Source organism: Cottoperca gobio, chromosome 16, assembly GCF_900634415.1.
Source record: "Cottoperca gobio chromosome 16, fCotGob3.1, whole genome shotgun sequence".
In the NCBI taxonomy this organism is placed as follows: domain Eukaryota; kingdom Metazoa; phylum Chordata; class Actinopteri; order Perciformes; family Bovichtidae; genus Cottoperca; species Cottoperca gobio.
Genome location: NC_041370.1, coordinates 8,264,673 through 8,275,480, shown reverse-complemented (window position 1 = coordinate 8,275,480; position 10,808 = coordinate 8,264,673).

Genomic DNA, 10,808 nt, shown 5'->3' with positions numbered 1-10,808 from the left:
TTTTTTTTTACTAGAGGCTGCTGGGTTGAACTTACACAAACCAAGAAATAGCTCTAACTGTAGTGGAAAAGTCAACTTATGAATTAAATACTTTGTTCAACGATTCTCTTAGTTCAAACAACACAGTGCTGCCGCAGCACTTTCACAGACTATTTAAAGTAAATGTAATCTCACTGGCTTTGAAACTGTGCAAACTGTCATCCAAGCACCCACAGAGCACTAAAACACTTATTCTGTCTCTAACACCAGTTCACATCCACTCTTTGTCCAGACCATGTTTCAGTCCACGCTGAAACGCTGAAAAAAAGAAACCGAGAATGGATCTAGTTTGCAGCAATTACTCTTGCCATTAGCTTACTTTTAATAGCTTTGAATCAACTGTATAGTGATGTGTATGTAATTACACCCTTCTGTCATCTAATTTCAGTTAAAACACACCTCCACACATCAATTTACTGGAGAATGAATGGAAATATCTCTTATGGTTGAATACAATTACAGCTTTGGGTCATAATGTTAACTAGCAGTCAAAGCCAAATGTGGCCTAGCAGTCTCCTTTTTAAAAATCTGTTTGTTTTACGGACAAGTAAATAGACTTTAGCCAGGTTTTATTCCATTTGAATGATACATATTATAATAAATACACCTGCTTTTATTCAGTTTGTGTCAGGTAACACAAGAGTTGCTGTAGTTTTGATGAAGACTGTTTGCAGTTGTGTAGATTTCTACTGGTTCTATTCAAAACATGAGTCAATTGAAATACAGTCAATGAATATTTAAAATATATAGATTTTGGTTGAGGTATATGACCATGAATATTCAGCGCATCATGTCAGACATGTGACTCAGGTAATTTGGTCAGAGTCTCCAGCAAGTCTAAGCCATTTTTTCTTGGGAAAGTCAAATGATGTCAAGTCACAGGTTATGTGAAGTAAAGTCACTCAATCCCTGAAAACAGACAATTCATTCATTCATTCATTCATTCATTCAAGACGAGTCATCATGTCTCAAGTCATGTGAAGTTGCAGGTCATCAAAACAGTGACTCAAGTCGACTCGAGTCCAAGTCACAATGACTCAAGCCCACATCTCTACCTCATGTACATGATGATGTCATCTCACTCTGTGAACAGGTTACAGTGCAGATTTACATGCATGCTAACAATTAAAACATTTTTCCCAACCCTGTTTCCTAAAAAAGACGTTTATACACTACTGATTTTCAACAGCTGATATGTTTTGAAAGAAACGTAAAGCAGCATGGATTTTTTAAAATCAACATAATGTGGAAACGTTGTTTGTTAACTCATCTGTAAAGTCTCAAAATGTTCTTACAGAACGTATATGCAAAATGTCTTACAATATGACTCATAGCAAATCAAGCTTTATTAAATATTTTGGCATTTTTTGGCGGGAAAGAAGTCAATTGAAGCACGATATCTAACTAAAACCACGATCTTTGGTTTATTTACAGAGACGTCATATGCACGTGTAAATTTAAGAGCTACTGTTAACCAAAATAGACTTCTATTTGAACCAGAAAGTGTAAAATAACAACAACAAACACTTCAGTGTCATGTTCTGTGTATCCACCATTTTCATTTCTTTTTCTGATATAGTTCCCTGAACTTATACTCTAATGGTGTTTACTTGTTGTCTTGTATTTATCTTTGATGCTTAGTTATTGCTGTAGAAATGACCCAATTTCCCCACAGGGATTGTTAAAGTCTCATGTGATCTAATCCAGTACATTTGTTTGAACCTTTTACATTCCCGCTGACCCGATTCACATACAGTTGTTGTTGTCCTCAGTGGAGGGTCTACAAGCTGTGTCGTGTCTTTCACCGGCATTTGATGGCCCTAATTATGTTTAATACAAAATAGCTAAAACAAGATAATTGCAACCATATGACTTCTGACTATCTTCCTTATAAGGGCCTGTTCTGTGCGGACAAAGGGGAATAAAAAGCATTTAAGTATTTCCATTTCATGCTACTTTAAACTCCGACCTCACTACGAGTCAGAGAGAAATATTGAACGTTTTATTTCACAACATTTTCTTCCACTGCTTTAGTTAGTTACACTAAATCTTTTCAAATGTACATAGGAGGTTATAAAAAAGGATGTAAAATGGTTTAAAACTGTCTCCATTTTCACCAACTACAATAGTACATGCTACTTACACATGCATCAATAATAATAATCCATTAATATAAATAAAGAATAGAATATATTGTGATAGTATAACGCTACAAAAGGAGTAATTCACATTAATCTAATACTACATTTATTTAGTTTAATCTTATTTTGCTACTTTTACTTAAAGGAAGGATCAGAATAGTTCCTCCACCCCTGGTTAACAAGATATAAAGTAACCACTGCCCATTGTTACTCAAATTGTCCCACACCAAAGCATTTTCCTGCACAATTGTTGTAACTCTCTCTAAAAGCCCACACTGTAAATGTAAAACATGGGTTGCTGAGAGCTAAAGCCTTTATTGTCTGGATTAATAACCCTGCAGTCAGAGGTAATGGCTTACTGGAAGTACTGTTCTTTTCTTCTGCCTTCTCAAGAGTCAATCCTTTGAGATCTGTAGGAATGCCTGAAGGGAAGCTCAGTCGTAAACTATGAGAAATAAATTGTTCAATAACTGGCTCCAAACCAGCACTCCATGTGAAACTTACTCCTCCTGCGTGACGTTTCAGTTAATTACAGTTATATTGAATTCCTAAAATAAAAAACACATTTATAGAAATAACGATGATCAAATATGGTTCCCAGTCTCACCTCCTTGTGGGATGATTGTTCGAGGATAAATAAAACACATACAGGCTCAGCGAGTGTGTGAAGCTACCGTGTGCTATTTTTGGGATGTTTACATGGAGTTTTAATGGACCGAGGATGTTTATTTTTATTGTGAAATTTACAGCCTGAGGATTTGCAACCCGCTTTGATAGAGTGTCTTGTTTTTACAAGTGTACTTTGAGGCTGTAAAAGGTGTATTTGTATCTGTAATGTCTTAACAAGGTATAATTTACAACTATATACAGTATATATATATACACATATATTACATATTAGGTCAAATTCAACATAATAATGATAATGTTGATACAGATTTTTAGGGCTGTGCTGAAAATGGTGCATGAGTGATTCCATTTCACTTCTTTTTACACAGTAAATGACACTTTAAAGTGAATTACAGGGAGCAGAACAGTTATGTAGAATAGTCAAAAGTAGCCAGAAAACTGATTTCAGAAATATTCACTACCTACCCCGAATAATGAAAGTGCTAAACTATGCGAATAAAAGCCAAGCGGATTTTTAGACCATAAAAAAAGCAGAGAAAATGATAAACTGTTGGGAAAGAGAGGTACAGAAGTAACATACATGGTTTCTTTAAGCGTTTTACAAGTTTGAAGGAGTCAGGACAGGTCAAAGTCTCTTCTTGTCGCTGGGCTGTTCATACAGATCTCTTGATCTAGTGCAATAAATACATGTATTCACACGAGTGGTGACCGAGGGAGGTGGAAAATTAGCTCAGAAAAGCTTTTTCTAGAATTTAGGAAAAGAAAAAAGAAATCTGGATTTAATTTTGCTCAACTGTGACTTCTCTCTCGATCATGAACTTGTCTCATTTTGCTTGACCTATAAACATGCCTCACAAGGGAGCCCCAGGGCAAACATTTGCTGTGAGGCCCCACCGACCCCCCTGTTTGCGCTAATTTAGTTAAACACATCCGTTTAGGAATATGCAACATGTGCATTTCGACACAGGTAAATAAGACAAGTAGTAATGCAGGATTGGCTTTAAGACCCATTTGAGTTGATACTATGATTTAGTGGTGAATATTCCCAAACAAATTGACATCAAAACCAACGGACACACAATGAATATGAGGCTTTTGGGATCTGGAGCCACTGGGCAGTTACTCACTTTGCTGATAATTCAGCCCTGCTCTTAAAACTTTACTGCATCTTTTATCCCCATGTGTCTCTGATTGGAGGCTGAGAAAAGCCAGAAAATGTTACCTAATATTCCCATAAATATTCCTGTAAATAGATTAATATTTATATATACTACAAAATGTTCTCCTAACTGTAAGAAAACACCACATATAATATTACGCACACTCTGTATCTAGATGTTCTTATCCTTTAATGATGCTGTATTACACTTACTGTTCATTTTATGGCTGCAGCATTGCATTACATGGAATCTTTCAGATGTCTAATGCATCATTATAATTACACTTCCCTGTAATTCAGACTAACATATTTGGTATTCTGGGCTCGAAACTAAAATGAGCTATCATGCTCTGGGTTTGAGCAATCCTTGTCTGCACAACATGAGTTTGTAATAATGGTCCCACAAAATGGTTTGTTGGGTTAAAGTGGATTAACTGCAACGCTGAGAGAACACTAAGTTATGCTCTCACTATTAATCAAATAAGACAAAGAGTGTACAGCCATGCTAGCAGCTCTGAGAGACGTTCCTAAGGCACAGTGGTGCTTTGAGCTTAAATGATAACTCCTGAATGCTAACCTGCCCACAAATATAATGACCATAAACCAAAGTAATGGACAGACATAACATTTTTTGATGAAAGGTCAAGGGATCAAAGTTGTTACAGTTCATCCTCTGGGGACAATGAATGCCTGCATGAAATGCCACAGCAATCCATCCAATAGTTGTTGAGGTTTTACAATACAAAACCAAAATGTCAACCTCATGGTGGCAATACAGGAAAGGTCAAGGGATCACCAAAGTTATTAGGATACATCGTATGGGGAACAATGTCTGCACAAAATGTAATGGCAATCCATGGAACAATTGTCACGATGTTTCAGTCCAGACACAAGCGGTGGACCGACTGACTGACAAAACTGGAATTTCTTGGAATCAAATATGTAATCCGATAAGATCTGAGGCGAAAGTGTTTAAACCTTTGAAGTTGCCATCATAGCTTCCTCCTGCTTCGAGAACCCGGTGTCCTTTCTGTGTCTTTGTAGTCAATATATCGGACAAACAGGGATAAGCAGGCACACACCTTCAGACAGTCTCTCCTTGGTGTTGCACTCGGTAGTACAATCATTGCGTAACGGGGATCAGTGTACTTCAAACAAAGTGCTTATTGGATCATCAAACAGCGTCTGGAACCCCCCCCCCCCTCCCCCACACCTTTCAGACAATTTTTAATAACTTTCCGAGATCGACAGTCCGATAATCATAGCCACTTCACGCAATGATTGGCCAGGCAGGATTTAAACTTCTCTCTCAAGCTGTCTTTTTCATTCTTGACAAAATGACTTCTGCCACTTTTTGTGTGTACAACAAAAGTATTTTTTGCTTTAAAGTGGTTGTTCAGAACACTTTTGCCTTCAGATGTTTCCAGGTGACAAATTGTACAAACTCTTTATATGTTTTTGAAGCAAACTGAGCCCCTTAGTTCGCAGAGTATACATAAATACAATGTTTTTGAAGGGCTTTTTGACATTCAAGTGCTATCTAATTTACAATCAAATATTTGTACAACCACAACACTTAGATATCATCTCTGTATTATTACACAACCTGTCTATACATACTTATCAGAAAAGACATCTTCTGCAAAGCGGCCCTTCCAGCAACATGTTATCTCTGAGTTGTGCACGTTTCCTGTGTGACACTGCTGCTTTCCGTCAGTGTGAGCAATGGATTGATTGCTTGTTTCGATAATAAAGGAATTTCCAACCATGAGATCAAAACAAATAAATTGATAAATAATAAATAGAATAAAAGGTTCTGCTACCACTGCTGCCTTTGAAGCTCACCCAAGTTGGCAGGTATAGCGCCCAGTGTCAGTTCAGATCTGGCTGAGTGTGTAACACGCCACCCTCATTCTAATGAAGGTCTTTCGGATTACCCTCCACAGTCATTAGATCAGCATAATAAAGGGATTCTGGCCAGTGTAAGAGGAGGAGGAGGTGGGGCGAGGGTCGGGTACTCAGTGTGATAGACAGCGACCTATAAGGCCTACACGTGAATGGGGGACGCTTCAGTGAATTCACTTCCTCAGTTTGTCCCTGGCAGGCCTCAAGGTCACGTCTGCTTGCTGCTGAAGAGGCTTTTGTGATGGAAATCCTGTGGATAAAGTTTAACCCCTAGAACAATCCAAAATGTGGTCCTCCATGTTCGCAGAGGCCCCCTCCTCAACCCGCCCAAATCCAATCCAGAAGCAATAGGGCTGTGAGTCCTGTGGCAGATCCTTGTCACGGGACCTGCCTGCAGATTGGATGGATAAGTGTTAAGTATGCTTGAGTGGGGTGACATTGTATTCTTTAGATTTGACACAGATGTTGCAGGGAAAGGGGGGGGGGGTGAAGGGAGAAACAGAGAATAAAATCCATCTCTAATAATGAGCGTGAATAATCGATTCTTGTGCAATTGACTTTTGTGCTGATATTAAGCCAACAATAAGAACAAACAAGCATGTCATTCGAGATAAAATGGAATATTCTTGGTGCCAGGATGGCTCACTTAGGAGTAAATCATAGGAACTTAGAAACACATTAAAATCAGGCTCATACTGTCCCACAGTGGCATAGGTTTTTTTTTTTTATATTTGTGACCACCCAGCCTTAAGTTCCCCAGGGAGGGCAAAGTTAAATATTGTTACTCCCCAATCTCCTCTGAGTTCAGCTTGTTTTACACTCGCAGGAAGAGTGAAATCAGTGTAGACACTAAATATACCTCTGTACACATTCAAAACATACCCGCTATTCATTTAAAAGCAAACATGTTCCACGTCAGCTGACTGACTGTAATGTTTTTCATGTCAAGAGCACAATTCATCTGTTCTGCTGATTCACTATGATCTCATCCTCTGTTCTGCACAGCAGCGTGCAATCAGACGTCCAGATTCTGTAAACCTGACTGTTACTTTTTAATGGCACATTTGAAAACTGAGGATAGGATCTGCTTTAGGAGCAAGGGGGAAGAAAACAAGGCTGCAGCCATGTTAGCGGCTTTGTGAGGTTGTACTGGAAACGCTAATGTCAGCATGCTTACATGCTCACAATGACAATCTTAAAGATTTTACACATCAAACTCTCTCCCCAGGTCTTGAGGAGTACTACTGCATATGTGCAAAAAAAGGTATAACACCTTTTGTGGCTCCAGAGGGAACTGTGTGAAGTCTATAAATTGCCTCAGGTCAGCGTTGGTTGGGGCTGAAGACTACAAGTTTGAACATTTGAAAAATCCGGGGATGTGGAGTTAGAAAGAAGTGATCTTACCAGACGTCTGAAGCCCGCTTCTCATTTCTGCTTGAGGCCAGAAGCTCAAGGCTTTTTATTAGTCGCTGCCAGCATAACATACCTGAATCTCCAACTGAAGTTGCATTGTGGGTAAGAAGAAGGGAGAAGAATATGTAGAATAAAAATATGATTTTAAAGCCTTTTTTAAAAAGAGTCCATCGTGAGTCAGCGGATGTTTTAGAAGTGCAATGCTAAATCAGTGGAGTCCTCTTTTAACATGGTGATGTTTAGATGTTTAGACCATTTTGGTTAAGCATGTTGTGGTTGTGAGTTCAATACCAGGGCTGCCACCATTGTACCCCTGAGCAAGGTACTTAACCCTGAGTTTCTCCAGGGAGACTGTCCCTGTAGTTAGCTCACTGTAAGTCACTCTGGATAAGAGCGTCTGCTAAATGACCTGTGAATGTAAAGGTAAACCTGCAGAGTACAGCTGAGGGTCGTGAGAATGTCATGTTTTTGGTCATAAACACAAAGTAGTGGACAAATTCAAACTTTGATCCGATGACGGCGCAAGAGGGAAAGATGATGGATCAGCAAAGTGGTTACAAAACATAGATGTCTGTCCCAAACTTGAGAGCAATTCATCCAAACATTTCACTCAAACCACAACTGTACCTCAAAGTGGTGCTACAGGAAAAGTCAGGGAAGGATTCATCCTCACCATGCCTGAACTCAATTTCAATTCAATAAGTGACAATAAGGCAATATAATAACTTACACACCCTGACTTTAAATTTCATTCAGAATATTTACTGGCACGAATGATGAAACAAATCTCCCCCAAAAGTGAAATTGCATAACACTAAATAAGAAGCATCTGCACCAGTTTAATGAGCGTGCATTTGTGTGCATGTGAGCCAACGTGTGTTTGCGTTTATATGTGTGTGAGTCTGCTTTACTACCTTGTAAATGACAAATCTGTACTGCTGTGTTTATGGCAACTTGCCAATCCTTTTGTAACTCAATTGGGATACTCTTTACTCTCCCTCTGTCTGCACCCTGATCTCTCTGTGTGTGTCTGTGTGTGTGTGTGTGTGTGTGTGTGTGTGTGTGTGTGTGTGTGTGTGTGTGTGTGTCACTTCCTGTCTTTGAACACAAGGTGGGGCTGTGAGACCTGCGCTAATCACCAGACATTCCTTTCTCATCATTCTCTGGATACTTTCTTTCCTCTTTGGTGATGATGGTGCTGCTGTCAACTTAATGTCACGCAGGTGTAGTGGAGAGGGTGTGACCGTGGTAGGATATGGTGTGTGTGTGTGTGGGTGTTTGTGTGTGTGTGTGTGTGTGTGTGTGTGTGTGTGTGTGTGTGTGTGTGTGTGGATTCCCGGGGGTCTTGTTTTCCCTCTCCTGCTCAGGGATGGCGTCACTCGAGTCTGGGAGACAATGGTTAGGAAGGGACTGCCGCTCTGTGACGAAAAAAAAATCACAGCATGCCAAGATCACTCAAACCCATCATCTCTCTATTCAAAATATGACGGGCTCTGCAGCGAAGCATGGGGAGGACGGGCTGTTTAAAAGATTCCCTCATAGACCCTTAAGCATGGAAAAATGAACTCTCGGCCCAGAATCGTTTAATGCTCAATGATCCTTCAAGCCTTTAAATAGTTTTACCAGGTGTAATCTCCCTCCTGAAATGTCACAGAAAAGGCATTTAGTCCTGAGGGACTTTTATAGCTTTTCTTTGATAGCATTGAGTCCTTAAACACAGTTATACGTTGGTACGAAAGTGGATTTTGGCCAGGAGACAAGACAGATTACCCTTCTCAGGTAATGGCCAAGGCAAACAAAGTCAAGTCTTGTCTGACTTTAACCAGCGACTCCACTTTTCATCCCCAATTCTGACATTTCTGCTCCCAGAATGGACCTAAATGTTGATTAGTCCCTTTAAAATAAAATCATCAAACCTCGAGACTTGAGGTTTTTCCAACCTCATCCAATGGTGCATCAGAGCTCTTTATAGCTGTCTTGTTCTATTTCAGGGTCGATCATGTGAAACTCACTTCTCAAGTGGAGCTGGATACATTCCAACTGGCTCTGATTCAGAGCTGAAGACTTTGCTGCAGTGCAAAATGATAAAATACTTCCTTTATTGGAATCAAGGGGTTTGTGTTGCCACTATTGCAACGTAGACACATGTTTTTTGAATTTTCTTCTATTCCCTGCAGCTCTGTTAGCAGAGTAAATGTTGCATTTTCTGTGTTTCTTCACCTTTATGCATCCAGGGAGAAGGGTTAATTGAGCGTGAATGCTTTTTTTTTGTTCATGTGCTCAACACATAACCACGACTGGGAGTTCCCCAACACTGCTGGCCAGTCTGTATCTCTGCTGGAGCAGCTGGGTGTTGGATTCAAACCAGCAACCCTGTCCTCTGTGTCCAAGTCCAAACATCTGTTGTGTCACGTCACTGCAATCTAGTCTTATATTCGATCGTCTAAATGGATTTAATTTCAAACAAGTCGTTTAAAAGCTCAGTGAAAGTTAATCCAGAAAAATACTTTTCATATGTGTGCTCTTAAAATAGTTATGCATATTTCCTGTGCTGTCATCTGAGGTTGGCTTTTGGTGTTCCCACTACTCCAACCCATCTGATTTAACCATTACTGTCACTGTCAAACTGCGCTTTACTGCTTTCAGCTGTCATATCGCTGCTTCCTTGACACACTCCACTTCTCCGCAGCCTGTTTTCTCCAGAGCCAGTCCCAAAATGTGACTCAGCTCACAGTGATGTCCAGTCCTCTCCTTAGGAATCCTCCAGTTCACAGTCATGCAGTTAACTTCAGACAGAAGTCTCCTCTTACTTCACCAAAAGAATACATCTTCACCAGTGTCTTGAATAGAACTAAATTGTCTTTAGTTTACTGCATTAAAGGTGCCCTTCAGGTGCACATGAAGCCTCGAGAGAGATGCAAATCAATTTGCTGGAAAGCTTCAATGCTTCATGAAGCTTCATGTCGCCGTCACTAGTTTTTGACTACTAATACTATAAACTAACTAACCCCCACTCCCTGCCACGCAAAGTTACATTCAATGTTAGTTAGCAAAAAGCCTTCTGAGTATCCGTATATAAGGCAATCATCATTTCATCATTCATTTAATAATCATCCTGCTTTTTTTTACATCAGTGTTTGCTAGTTTGACGTCTTCTTCGTCACTTCCTTTGTTGGGGCATTGGTACTCTTCTTACTGCCACCAATTGTTTGTTACAAGATTACATGAAACCGGCAGCGAGAGTCTGTACGGCATCCTCAGTATGCTCGTAAAAAACAATGCTCCGCAAAATGACGAGTGGTCTGAAACTCCACAGGGTAGCTTTAATTATGTCATTACTGTGTTCCTAACCCCCAACTCATCATGTCTTTACATTTGCAGCTTTGCATATTCTGATCATAAAGAGCAAGTGATTTCATAAAAGAGAACAATCTTCTCGGATGAGGACTGAGGTTGTTGGAGTGTAAACTTCCCCGGTTTACACTCCAACAACGCCCAGGACAGATAAACACACAATCTAA